Below are 15,257 nucleotides of genomic sequence, written 5' to 3'. Positions count from 1 at the left end.
ATTCACGAAGATGGCTATGAATGAGAATGAGTACACATGTAAAAATGATGCACATGTGATGCAAATTAAAAGAAATTGACACATGAAAATACGCCACAGAGTTCCAACAAGCATTTTAAAAACTGAATTTGCACCACCACCCCCCAACTTAAATGAAACATTGTCCTCAATGTTTAAGAATCAAAATTGAATGGGGAGTAACTGAAAATGGTAGAATACACCTGATGAGTGATGTGGGTAGCTCCCTAAACACCAAAGATGGTAATCTGAAATGACGAAATGAAACTATCCTGCAATCAAAAACAAAGAAAACAACAGCAAACAAAAAGGAAAAGAAAGAAAATAAGAAAAAACAAAAACAAAACAAAGCAAAACAAAATAAATAAAGAAACACATACCTTGGTGGTGTGGTCAAGGTTGATAGACTGAATCCACAAGTGGAATGTCTTCCACTTCCGGAACTTGCCTATCAATTAATATTTTAAGGCGTTGACCATTTACTTTAAAGATCCGACTATCCTTAGGATCTTCTATTTCTACCGCCCCATTTACAAAAACATTCCTTACTAAAAAGGGGCCAGTCCACCGAGACCGAAGTTTTCCTGGGTGCTTATGGAGTCTAGAATCATATAAAAACACTCGATCATTAAGCTTAAACTTTTTTCTCAAAATATTTTTATCATGAAACGCTTTCATTTTAGGCTTATAGATTCTAGAGCTCTCATAAGCATCATTTCTCAACTCCTCTAACTCGGTCAACTGAAATTTTCTAAGCTTACCTGCTTCTCCCATATCAAAATTGAAATGCTTGATGGCCCAATAAGCTCGATGCTCGAGCTCCACAGGTAAGTGCAAGGCTTCCCAAAAACAAGCCTATAAGGTGACATACCTAAGGGAGTTTTGAAAGCTGTACGATAGGCCCAAAGCGCATCAACTAGTCTTAAAGACCAATCTTTGCGATTTAGATTGACCGTTTTTTCTAAAATTTGCTTAATTTCTCTGTTTGCAAGTTCTACCTGTCCACTTGTCTGGGGGTGGTAGGCAGTAGAGATCTTATGTACCACCCCATATTTTTTCATCAAAGCCTCGAAAGAACGGTTGCAAAAATGTGTACCCCGATCACTAATGATAGCACGTGGTGTACCAAATCGAGATAACACATTCTCTTTGAGAAATTTGATTACCGTCCTATTATCATTGCTCCTGCAAGCTGCTGCCTCTACCCAATTTGACACATAATCTATTGCCACAATAATATATTGATATCCAAAAGAATGAGGAAATGGTCCCATAAAATCAATGCCCCAACAATCAAAAATTTCAATCACTAAAATTGGGTTTAAGGGCATCATATTACGACGGGACATAACTCCTAACTTTTGACACTTTTCACATGAGCGACAATAGATGTTTGCATCCTTAAATATGGTGGGCCAATAAAATCCACACTGCAGAATTTTTGCAGCGGTTTTCTTCATTGAAAAGTGGCCCCCACAAGCTTGAGAGTGACAAAATTCCAAGACGCTAGCAATCTCTTCATCAGGGATGCAACGCCTTAAAATTTGGTCAGGGCAGTATTTGAAAAGAAAAGGATCATCCCAATAGAAATTACGTACCTCAGTTATGAACTTCCTCTTGTCCTGAGCAATCCAATCCACCGGTATCTCACCTGCAGCCAAATGATTCACAATATGAGCAAACCATGGTAGAGAAGTAATAGATAGTAAATGTTCATCGGGAAAATCATCCCTAATTGGCAGGTGGTCAGAGGTGTCCTCAAATGTGAGCCTCGAGAGATGGTCAGCCACTACGTTCTCCACTCCTTTCTTGTCTTTGATGGTGATGTCAAATTCCTGCAAAAGTAAAATCCATCGTATTAATCGTACCTTAGCATCCTTCTTTGTAAGAAGGTACTTAAGGGCTGCATGATCCGTAAAAATAATAATAGGAGAACCAATCACGTAAGCACGAAACTTATCCAAAGCAAACACTATAGCTAGCAACTCTTTTTCAGTGGTGGAGTAATTCATCTAAGCACTATTTAGAGTTCTACTAGCATAGTAAATGACAAAAGGCTTTCCCTCCCTTCGCTGTCCAAGTACAGCACCTACAGCAAAATCACTTGCATCACACATAATCTCAAAAGGTAAAGTCCAATCAGGTGGCTGCATTATGGGTGCTGAGGTAAGCTTGCCAATTAGCGTTTTAAAGGCCTCTTGACAATCTTGTGTCCACTCAAATGGGGCATCTTTAGCTAGGAGGTCACATAGTGGTCTAGATATGGTGGAAAAATTCTGTATGAACCTCCTATAAAAGCCCGCATGACCAAGAAAGGATCTCACGTCCTTTACTGTCCTAGGTGTAGGCAACTTAGAGATTAATTCAATCTTAGATTGATCTACCTCTATCCCCCTAGAAGAAATAATATGCCCTAACATAATACCTGAAGGTACCATAAAGTGGCATTTTTCCCAATTCAAAACCAATTCCTTCTCCTCACAGCGAGTCAACACCCTCTCTAAGTTCAATAAGCATGCATCAAGAGTAGATCCAAAAACAGTCAAGTCATCCATAAAAACTTCCATGCAATTTTCAACCATGTCACTAAAAATGCTCATCATGCAACGTTGAAAAGTAGCAGGTGCATTACACAATCCAAATGGCATTCTACGAAAAGCATAAGTACCGAAAGGACAAGTGAAAGTGGTTTTATCCTGGTCTTCTAATGCAATTTCAATTTGATAATAACCAGAATAACCATCCAAGAAACAATAGAAAGGATGACCAGCCACACGCTCAAGAATTTGATCAATAAAAGGGAGAGGAAAATGGTCTTTCCGGGTGGCAGCATTCAATTTTCTATAATCAATGCACATCCGCCACCCAGTCACAAGTTTTGTAGGGACTAGCTCTCCCAGGTCATTCTTCACCACAGTAACACTTGACTTCTTAGGAACAACCTGTGTAGGACTTACCCATTTACTATCAGCAGTAGGATATATGATTCTTGCATCTAATAGTTTCAACACTTCATTTTTCACCACTTCTTTCATAGTAGGATTAAGCCTACGCTGGGGGTCTCTACGAGGGCTAGTTCCTTCCTCTAAATTAATTTTATGAGAACAGACCAGGGGACTAACACCTTTTATATCAGCAATGCTCCAACCTAAGGCTGACTTAAGATCACTTAGGATCCGAATTAATTTCTCACCTTGAGACTCAGACAATTCAGATGAGATAATAACAGGAAAAGTATCACCTGGACCAAGGAAAACATGCTTTAAACCCTTAGGTAGAGGTTTCAGTTCAACTTTGGGTGCTTCCACACTTGAAGGAATTTGCTTTTCCTCTCTCTCAGGCAACTCCTCAAACTTCGGTTGCCAGGCCTGAGTGCCATAATCCTGAGTTCTATCAAAGATAGCACAAATATCAACTACATCAGATGGATTACTGATAGAATCAAACTCAGAATTAACAAGAAAATACTCAAGGGGGTCAAAATCATGAGCTATAGAAACTCCCTTTTCTATGAGTGAGTCAATCATGTATGTCTGGTGGCTCTCGTCATCATCTTCTGGTTGTCTTGCAATATGGAAGATATTCACCTCGAGAGTCATGTTTCCAAAAGAAAGCTTCATAAGCCCATTCCTGCAATTAATAAGAGCATTAGCAGTGGCAAGGAAAGGCCTACCTAAAATCACAGGAATTTTAGAAGTAGTATCAACAACAGAGCTAGTGTCAAGGATTAGGAATTCAACAGGATAATAAAATTTATCAATTTGAATTAGAACATCCTCTACCACACCCCGGGGTACTTTGACTGAACGGTCAGCCAATTGTAATACCATAGTGGTTGGTTTGATTTCTCCCAACTCCAACTGCAAATAAATAGAATATGGCATTAGATTCACGCTAGCTCCTAAATCTAGCAAAGCTTGCCCAAACTCATGATTTCCAATGCAGCATGCAATGGTTGGGCAACCAGGATCCTTGTACTTGGGAGGAATCCGCTGCTCAATTAGAGCACTAACTTTCTCTGTCAGAAATGTTGTCTTCTTAACATGGTGCTTCCTCTTGAATGTACACAAATCTTTAAGAACTTTTGCGTAAGTAGGAATTTGTTTAATAACATGCAAAAGAGGGAGGTTAATTTTTACCTGCTTGAGATTCTCCAAGATTTCATTGTTAGGATCCAAAGTTCACTTATTCAGTTTTAAAGCTTGAGGAAATGGTACCTTAACTGAGCTCTTTATTACCTCGGCTTCTTTGGGCAACTCGACACCACTATTGCTTTGATCCTCTTCCACATCCTCTGATTTGTTCGTTGTTGGGATATGTAATGACTTACCACTTCGTGTCACAATGGCATTCGCATCCTTTAAATTCTCTTGTGCCATGTGTTGACCATGGGGTACGGATTGAGCTTGAGAAGGAAACTTACCTCGCTCATTCATACTCAAGGAGCTCATCAATTTGGACACTTGGCTTTTTATCTCCTTATTTTCTTCGACAACCTGCATAATCAAAGATTCAAACTTTTGGTTAGTCTTACCTTGTGCCTCAATAAAAGCATGTAAAGTATCTTCTAAGGGGCTCCTAGAAGATGAAGGTGCATGATATGGTGTAGGATATGATCTAGGGGGTTGTGCAGGTGTCTGGTTTTCAGACTTCCAGCTAAAATTGGGGTGATTACGCCACCCGGGATTATAGATGTCAGAAAAATGTATAAAAGGCTTCTTATACATACCTAAGGCATTACATTGTTCCTCATATATTCCTCTCATCTCAGCCAATGTGGGACACTCTTGGGCAAGGTGATCTACCCCACCACACACAAAACATGGTCCAAAAGACTCTGCATGATTAGCCACGTGTGTTGGCTTTAAGTCCTTAGTCTTCAACGCCTCTAGCTCTCTAGTGAGCATCTCAACCTTAGCTTTTAGGTTATCTTCTTTCCTGAGATGGTAAATTCCACCACCATTTAGGTTTCCTGCAGGTCGTGACCTATTTGTGCTCTCAGTAGCACTAGGTCCAGTCTAAGTGTGAGCTTTTTCAGCAAGCTCATTGAGGTATTCTATGGCTTCATCAGGATCTTTCTATAAGAACTCACCATTACACATCATCTCCATAAATTGACGCTCTCTAGATGTAAGTCCCTCATAAAAATAGCTCACTAAGCGCCAATTCTCATACCCATGGTGAGGACACATACTCAATAGCTCCTTAAATCTCTCCCAAGACTGATACAAAGTCTCACTGTCCTTTTGTACAAAGGTGGAGATTTGTCTTTTTAAAGCATTGGTCTTATGTTGGGGAAAGTATTTATTAAAAAAGACCTGAGTCATCTCATTCCATGACCCAATAGATCGTGGTCTCAAAGAGTATAGCCAACTCTTAGCTCTATCCTTCAAAGAGAAAGGAAAAAACTTAAGTCTCACAATGTCATCAGTTGCATTTTGACTATGAAAAGTCGCAACTACTTCCTCAAACTCCCTAATGTGCACATATGGATTTTCATTTTCCAAGCCATGAAAAGTAGGGAGTAACTGTATCATCCCTGTTTTAAAATCCAATTGGCGAATATTAGCTAGAAACATGATGCATGATGGTATGGCTGTGCGTGTAGGGTGGAGGTAATCCTGAAGGGTCCTAGTGGGTTGATCTTCATGTTCACTCATTTTCTCAAAATTAGAAGAATTATCAAACAAATGATCAGAAAAATTAAACTCTGACTCTAACACAGGTCTACAAGCAAACCGACCCAAGGCGTCTCTATACCTGTGCATGCAAGGTAGAGAAAAACCCAACACTAAAAAAAAAAACTACAAAAAGAAAAAGAAAATAAAAAAAAGATGCAGCAAGCTAAAATAGGGAACGAAGTTACCGCCTTTACAAACTGTTGAAAAGAAAAACTATCTCACAATTCTTCTACCGTCTCCCCGGCAACGGCGCCAAAATTTGATTACGCCCAAAGAATAACGCGGTAGTTGTAACACAGCTTTGGGGTGTCGATTCCACAGGGAGACAAATTAAAAGAATAGCAAGAGGAACAAAGAAACTAAAGAAAAAAATATTAAATAAGTAATATAGAACAAAGATTAATTTTAAATGTAAATTCAAGTGAAGCAAAGTGATTAACAGAAAAAGTACTCAAATTTAACAAACAGTAGAGCGTCGGGAATCCCTTGCACAAATCTGGTATTTTAATTATTCTTAATTCATTGGATAACTCAATTAGGAACTCAATTCCCGCAATTCCCAATCGGAAGGTATAGATTTATAAACCAGACTTAAATCAAATGTAACCCTTTGAAAAAACATTCACCACTTTTAAAAAAACGTGAATTACTACCCCTATTGATAAAATCCAATGACGACAATATACTCAGGAAGCGATATTGCAGCAAAAAACTAAATCAATATAGATAAATAATTGATCCAAACATAATCAAAGAACTAATCCATTCAATAGAAAAAGCATGACTGAATCCATAAACACAATAAATTCTATGATTATTCGGAGAAGAAAACATCAACGATGAATTGAGAATGATAAAACAAAAGAGTTTTAGCAATTGAAAATCAAATACATGAATTAAGAATAAATTATAAATACCATCTAATGTGCAAGTTCATCCCTAACCCTACTTGAGAATTTAGTTACCCATAAATATAATGGACAACAAAAATCTCCAGAGAAAACTGAAGCGAACGGTGGCCATGGAAGTGATTTTCTCCTCTCTTCAGATCTGCCTCTTGTGCCACTTCCTCCCCTCCATTTCGTGCTAATGATAAGCTTATATAGGGTAAGAAAGAAACCCTAATGTCCTCTTGATTTCCGCATAAAAAAATCGCCTAAATTTTAGGACTTATCTTGGCAGCCACGTACAGCCTTCAGGATTTCGAATTTGGAAATCCTTATTAGAGACAAAGTTATAGACCTTTAAGATAGCTTTCCAATTCATCAAGAATCGCATCAATATGATATATGAGTAAAAGGATACAGTCAAAATACTAAATTATGTCCAGACTGTCTCCTAGCGAATTTCGGACTTGGACTTCTTGTGGTTTCATTTTGTGATTTTTTTCTTTTTCTTTTCTTCCAAATTGCTCTCAAACCCCATGAATGTCCTCCTTTGAATTTGGCTGGGCTTGACTTGCTCTTTTATAAACTCTGAAATTAGACATAAAAAAAACTGCTTAGGAGTATCCCAACGTAAATAGAAATTCAATTTAAGAATACACATTAATTCCTATGATTTCTATTCACATTTTAGTATTTTAGTCCAATAATAGGGTATTTAGAGTTCACTTTCGCACACTCATCACCACCTTAACCATCTAGCTCATTTCTTGCATGAGAAGAACTGACACGAAAAGACCTGTCTTTTGTATCGTTCTTCCAATTGTAGGCCTAGATGTGCCTTATCTAGCCTTGGTGGAACTTGTAACCCGTGTTAAGGGCATTAATTAACTTACAACCGATTACTCATGTCGAAACCATGTTTCAAGCTTAATTTACTTTTTAATTCTTTGTCACCATTTTTATATGGACATTAATACTTTTATTGTTGTTTCCCATCATTCTCTGGGTAAATTAGAAGATTAGACTTGATTCACCAGCTTTCAAAACAAGGAAAGCCATTCCAATGCCCAAGTCACCGCCAATCCCCACCTATGTGCACCTCCATGTGCATTGCAACTAATCGAACTCTACCCTATGCCGTTTACGCCATTTTCTCAAGGGAAATCTCAGAAACTGCATCCCCCCTCAACCATCGAAACTCAGGTCTAGCATTGGACGAAGTGACTCAAACAAACCCGTCTTTTCCTTCAATCTTCCGATTGTAACCCACAGATGCCATGCCATTGTTTTCCCCCAAGCCCAAGACGTCCCGTACTCACCTTATCTTGCCTTGGTTAACCTTCTTACGGGAGTTAAGGTCAATTAATCAACTTACAAGTGATTAGTCTTCTCCAAACCATGTTTTAAACCTAATTTCATTTTTAATTCTTTGTCACCATTTTTATGTGGACATTAATACTTTTATTGTTGTTTCCCATCATTCTTAGAGGAGAATAGAAGATTAGACTTCATCCACCACATTTCGACACAAGGAAAGTCATTCCAACTCCCAAGTCACTGCCAATCGCCACCTAGGTGCACCTCCATGTGCATTGCAACTAATCGGTCTCTACCCTGTGCCATTTACACCATTTTCTCAAAGGAAATCTCAACAACTGCATCCCCCCTTAACCGTCGAAACTCAGGTCTAGCATTGGACGAATTGACTCAAACAAACCCATCTTTTCCTTCAATCTTCCGATTGTAACCCACAGATGGCATGCCATTGGTTTCCCACAACCCCAAGACATGTCGTACCCGCCTTATCTTGCCGTGGTTAAGTTTGTAACCGGAGTTAAGTTCAATTAATCAACATACAAGTGATTAGTCATCTCTAAACCATCTTTGAAAATTAATTTCCTTTTTAATTCCTTCTCGCCATTTTTATATAGACATTAATACTTTTATTGTTGTTTCCCATCATTCCTAGAGGAGAATAGAAGATTAGACTTGATCCACCACATTTCGAAACAAGGAAAGTCATTCCAACTCCCAAGTCACCGCCAATCACCACCTACGTGCATCTCCATGTGCGTTGCAACTAATCGGACTCCAGCCTATGCCGTTCACACTAATTTCTCATGTGAAATCTCATCAAATGTATCCCACCTTAACCATCTAGCTTATTTCTAGCATGAGAAGAACTGACACGAAAAGACCTGTCTTTTGTATCGTTCTTCCAATTGTAGCCCTAGATGTGCCTTATCTAGCCTTGGTGAAACTTGTAACCCGTGTTAAGGGCATTAATTAACTTACAACCGATTACTCATGTCGAAAGCATGTTTCAAGCTTAATTTACTTTTTAATTCTTTGTCACCATTTTTATATGGACATTAATACTTTTATTGTTGTTTCCCATCATTCTCTGGGTAAATTAGAAGATTAGACTTGATTCACCAGTTCAAAACAAGGAAAGCCATTCCAATGCCCAAGTCACTGCCAATCCCCACCTATGTGCACCTCCATATGCATTGCAACTAATTGAACTCTACCCTATGCCGTTTACGCCATTTTCTCACAGGAAATCTCAGCAACTGCATCCCCCCTTAACCGTCAAAACTCAGGTCTAGCATTGGACGAATTGACTCAAACAAACCCATCTTTTCCTTCAATCTTCCAATTGTAACCCACAGATGGCATGCCATTGGTTTCCCCCAAGCCCAAGACGTGCGGTACCTGCCTTATCTGGCCTCGGTTAAGCTTTCAAAACAAGGAAAGCCAGCTTTCAAAACAAGGAAAGCCATTCCAACGCCCAAGTCACCGCCAATCGCCACCTAGGTGCGCCTCCACGTGCATTGAAACTAATCGAACGCTACCCTATGCCGTTTACGCCATTTTCTCAAGGAAAATGTCAGCAACTACATCCCCCCCCCCCTTAACCGTTGAAACTCAGGTCTAGCATTGGACGAAAAGACTGAAACAAACCCATCTTTTCCTTCAATCTTCCAATTCTAACCCACAGATGCCATGCCATTGGTTTCCCACAAGCCCAAGACGTGTCGTACCCGCCTTATCTTGCCTTGCTTAAGCTTGTAACGGGAGTTAGGGTCAAGTAATCAACTTACAAGTGATTAGTCATCTCTAAACCATATTTCAAACTTAATTTCTGTTTTAATTCTTTCTCACCATTTTTATATGGACGTTAATACTTTTATTTTCGTTTCCCATCATTCTTAGAGGAGAATAGAAGATTAGACATGATCCACCACATTTCTAAACAACGAAAGTCATTCCAACTCCCAACTCACCGCCAATCACCACCTAGGTGCACCTCCATATGCATTGCCACTAATCGGACTCTACCCTGTGCCATTTACACCGTTTTCTCAAGGGAAATCTCAGCAACTGCATCCCCCACCTTAACCGTCGAAACTCAGGTCTAGCATTGGATGAACTGACACGAAGAGACCTGTCTTTTCTATCGTTCTTCCAATTGTAGCCCTAGATGTGCCTTATCTAGCCTTGGGGAAACTTGTAACCGGTGTTAAGGGCATTAATTAACTTACAACCGATTACTCATGTCGAAACCATGTTTCAAGCTTAATTTACTTTTTAATTCTTTGTCACCATTTTTATATGGACATTAATACTTTTATTGTTGTTTCCCATCATTCTCTGGGTAAATTAGAAGATTAGACTTGATTCACCAGCTTTCAAAACAAGGAAAGCCATTCCAATGCCCAAGTCACCGCCAATCCCCACCTATGTGCACCTCCATGTGCATTGCAACTAATCGAACTCTACCCTATGCCGTTTACGCCATTTTCTCAAGGGAAATCTCAGAAACTGCATCCCCCCTCAACCATCGAAACTCAGGTCTAGCATTGGACGAAGTGACTCAAACAAACCCGTCTTTTCCTTCAATCTTCCGATTGTAACCCACAGATGCCATGCCATTGTTTTCCCCCAAGCCCAAGACGTCCCGTACTCACCTTATCTTGCCTTGGTTAACCTTCTTACGGGAGTTAAGGTCAATTAATCAACTTACAAGTGATTAGTCTTCTCCAAACCATGTTTTAAACCTAATTTCATTTTTAATTCTTTGTCACCATTTTTATGTGGACATTAATACTTTTATTGTTGTTTCCCATCATTCTTAGAGGAGAATAGAAGATTAGACTTCATCCACCACATTTCGACACAAGGAAAGTCATTCCAACTCCCAAGTCACTGCCAATCGCCACCTAGGTGCACCTCCATGTGCATTGCAACTAATCGGTCTCTACCCTGTGCCATTTACACCATTTTCTCAAAGGAAATCTCAACAACTGCATCCCCCCTTAACCGTCGAAACTCAGGTCTAGCATTGGACGAATTGACTCAAACAAACCCATCTTTTCCTTCAATCTTCCGATTGTAACCCACAGATGGCATGCCATTGGTTTCCCACAACCCCAAGACATGTCGTACCCGCCTTATCTTGCCGTGGTTAAGTTTGTAACCGGAGTTAAGTTCAATTAATCAACATACAAGTGATTAGTCATCTCTAAACCATCTTTGAAAATTAATTTCCTTTTTAATTCCTTCTCGCCATTTTTATATAGACATTAATACTTTTATTGTTGTTTCCCATCATTCCTAGAGGAGAATAGAAGATTAGACTTGATCCACCACATTTCGAAACAAGGAAAGTCATTCCAACTCCCAAGTCACCGCCAATCACCACCTACGTGCATCTCCATGTGCGTTGCAACTAATCGGACTCCAGCCTATGCCGTTCACACTAATTTCTCATGTGAAATCTCATCAAATGTATCCCACCTTAACCATCTAGCTTATTTCTAGCATGAGAAGAACTGACACGAAAAGACCTGTCTTTTGTATCGTTCTTCCAATTGTAGCCCTAGATGTGCCTTATCTAGCCTTGGTGAAACTTGTAACCCGTGTTAAGGGCATTAATTAACTTACAACCGATTACTCATGTCGAAAGCATGTTTCAAGCTTAATTTACTTTTTAATTCTTTGTCACCATTTTTATATGGACATTAATACTTTTATTGTTGTTTCCCATCATTCTCTGGGTAAATTAGAAGATTAGACTTGATTCACCAGTTCAAAACAAGGAAAGCCATTCCAATGCCCAAGTCACTGCCAATCCCCACCTATGTGCACCTCCATATGCATTGCAACTAATTGAACTCTACCCTATGCCGTTTACGCCATTTTCTCACGGGAAATCTCAGCAACTGCATCCCCCCTTAACCGTCAAAACTCAGGTCTAGCATTGGACGAATTGACTCAAACAAACCCATCTTTTCCTTCAATCTTCCAATTGTAACCCACAGATGGCATGCCATTGGTTTCCCCCAAGCCCAAGACGTGCGGTACCTGCCTTATCTGGCCTCGGTTAAGCTTTCAAAACAAGGAAAGCCAGCTTTCAAAACAAGGAAAGCCATTCCAACGCCCAAGTCACCGCCAATCGCCACCTAGGTGCGCCTCCACGTGCATTGAAACTAATCGAACGCTACCCTATGCCGTTTACGCCATTTTCTCAAGGAAAATGTCAGCAACTACATCCCCCCCCCCTTAACCGTTGAAACTCAGGTCTAGCATTGGACGAAAAGACTGAAACAAACCCATCTTTTCCTTCAATCTTCCAATTCTAACCCACAGATGCCATGCCATTGGTTTCCCACAAGCCCAAGACGTGTCGTACCCGCCTTATCTTGCCTTGCTTAAGCTTGTAACGGGAGTTAGGGTCAAGTAATCAACTTACAAGTGATTAGTCATCTCTAAACCATATTTCAAACTTAATTTCTGTTTTAATTCTTTCTCACCATTTTTATATGGACGTTAATACTTTTATTTTCGTTTCCCATCATTCTTAGAGGAGAATAGAAGATTAGACATGATCCACCACATTTCTAAACAACGAAAGTCATTCCAACTCCCAACTCACCGCCAATCACCACCTAGGTGCACCTCCATATGCATTGCCACTAATCGGACTCTACCCTGTGCCATTTACACCGTTTTCTCAAGGGAAATCTCAGCAACTGCATCCCCCACCTTAACCGTCGAAACTCAGGTCTAGCATTGGATGAACTGACACGAAGAGACCTGTCTTTTCTATCAGTCTTCCAATTGTAGCCCTAGATGTGCCTTATCTAGCCTTGGGGAAACTTGTAACCGGTGTTAAGGGCATTAATTAACTTACAACCGATTACTCATGTCGAAACCATGTTTCAAGCTTAATTTACTTTTTAATTCTTTGTCACCATTTTTATATGGACATTAATACTTTTATTGTTGTTTCCCATCATTCTCTGGGTAAATTAGAAGATTAGACTTGATTCACCAGCTTTCAAAACAAGGAAAGCCATTCTAACGCCCAAGTCACCGCCAATCACCACCTAGGTGCACCTCCATGTGCATTGCAACTAATCGAACTCTACCCTATGCCGTTTACGCCATTTTCTCAAGGAAAATCTCAGCAACTACATCTCCCCCCTAACCGTCGAAACTCAGGTCTAGCATTGGACGAATTGACTTAAAAAAACCCGTCTTTTCCTTCAACCTTCCGATTGTAACCCCCAGATGCCATGCCATTGTTTTCCCCCATGCCCAAGACGTCCCGTACTCACCTTATCTTGCCTTGGTTAACCTTGTAACGGGAGTTAAGGTCAAGTAATCAACTTACAAGTGATTAGTCATGTTTAAACCATGCTTCAAACTTAATTTCATTTTTAATTGTTTGTCACCATTTTTATATAGACATTAATACTTTTATTGTTGTTTCCCATCATTCCTATAGGAGAATAGAACATTAGACTTGATCCACCACATTTCGAAACAAGGAAAGTCATTCCAACTCCCAAGTCACCGCCAATCACCACCTAGGTGCATCTCCATGTGCGTTGCAACTAATCGGACGCCAGCCTATGCTGTTCACACTAATTTCTCGAGTCAAATCTCATCAAATGCATCCCACCTTAACCGTCTAACTCATTTCTAGCATGGGATGAACTGACACGAAGAGACCTGTCTTTTGTATCGTTCTTTCAATTTTAGCCCTAGATGTGCCTTGTCTAGCCGTGGTGAAACTTGTAACCAGTGTTAAGGGCATTAATTAACTTACAACCGATTACTCATGTCGAAACCATGTTTCAAGCTTAATTTGCTTTTTAATTCTTTGTCACCATTTTTATTTGGACATTAGTACTTTTATTGCTATTTCCCATCATTCTCTGGGTAAATTAGAAATTAGACTTGATTCACCAGCTTTCAAAACAAGGAAAGCCATTCCAACACCCAGGTCACCGCCAATCGCAACCTAGGTGCACCTCCATGTGCATTGCAACTAATCGAACTCTACCCTATGCCGTTTACGCCATTTTCTCAAGGGAAATCTCAACAACTACATCCCCCCCTTAACCGTCGAAACTCAGATCTAGCATTGGACGAATTGACTCAAACAAACCCATCTTTTCCTTCAATCTTCCAATTGTAACCCACAGATGGCATGCCATTGGTTTCCCACAAGCCCAAGACGTGTCGTACCAGCATTATCTTGCCTTGGTTAAACTTGTAACCGGAGTTAAGGTCAATTAATCAACTTACAAGTGATTAGTCATCTCTAAAACATGTTTCAAAATTAATTTCCTTTTTAATTCTTTCTCACCATTTTTATGTGGACATTAATACTTTTACTGTTGTTTCCCATCATTCTTAGAGGAGAATAGAAGATTAGACTTGGTGATGGGAACCAAGGTGGAGGTATTCCAGATGGGCCAATTACAAGATCAAGGGCCAAGAAGATCAAGGAAGCAATGCAAGGATTGGTGCAATCCACTTGGGATGAAGCTAGGAAGAGCCCAACACTCAAGATGGGCTTCAAGGAAAAAGAACCAGTTTTGATCCACTTGATACAAGCTATGGAAGACATGACTTAGAGATTGGGCCTATTGTTGTTAAGGCTTTCAATTTGTTTAACGGTATTTTATTATTAGTTTAGAAGAAGTGGACTTCAGGATGCTTGGCCCACGTATGTCTTATTTCTAATGGACTAGGGTTATTTTTGGGATGGCCTTGTATTTTTGGCCAAGGGTTTATTTGGAAAGTTAAAATTTTATGTCTTACTAGGGTTTCAGAAGTAACTGTAGTGCGGCGTATGGCACTGTTCACGCTACAGTACTCGACGCATTGTTTACTTAGGGTTTTTGGGGATTGTCTATTTAAACCACTTGTAACCTCATTTGAGAGGCAGACTATATGGAATTGTGATTGAGAGTTGAGTGATCTCCTCTTGTTCTTCTTGAACTTCTGAACTTATCAAGGGTAAATTAAAACCTTTGTGGCGTTCTTCCTTTGTAATCTAGGTTCTTGAGACGGGTTCTTCAATGGGTCTAGATTTTGATATAATCTAGGTTCTTTGAACGGGTTCTCATTGGGTCTAGATTCTCCATCCATATACCTGAGTTTGGCTTTCTTGGGGTTGTTTTTCCAGTATTGTTGTTGGGTCTCAAAGCAAGTCTATTGGGGTTCACATCATTTGGTATCAGAGCAAGGTTTCCAATCAGGTGTAATTCTATCTTTTATCTATTGCATCTTTAATTCTAGGGTTTCATTATTCTAGGGTTGTAAAAAAAAAAAAAAAAGTGCAGAAATTCCTTTTTCCTAGGGCTGGCAGATT

At 39.7% G+C, this 15,257-nt stretch overlaps 1 non-coding gene across 1 annotated transcript; it reads left to right on the top strand.

The window, feature by feature from the left end:
* The first annotated feature begins 5,190 nt into the window (after nt 1-5,190).
* Nucleotides 5,191-5,298, top strand: LOC122314570. Its single transcript, XR_006243790.1, has one exon. It is a non-coding gene; the product is annotated as a small nucleolar RNA R71 (small nucleolar RNA).
* The last annotated feature ends 9,959 nt before the right edge of the window (nt 5,299-15,257 follow it).

The sequence above is a fragment of the Carya illinoinensis genome, chromosome 6, assembly GCF_018687715.1.
Source record: "Carya illinoinensis cultivar Pawnee chromosome 6, C.illinoinensisPawnee_v1, whole genome shotgun sequence".
Classification (NCBI taxonomy): Eukaryota; Viridiplantae; Streptophyta; class Magnoliopsida; order Fagales; family Juglandaceae; genus Carya; species Carya illinoinensis.
Note: the sequence above shows the minus strand (reverse complement) of the source record. Positions and strands in the feature narration are given on the sequence as shown.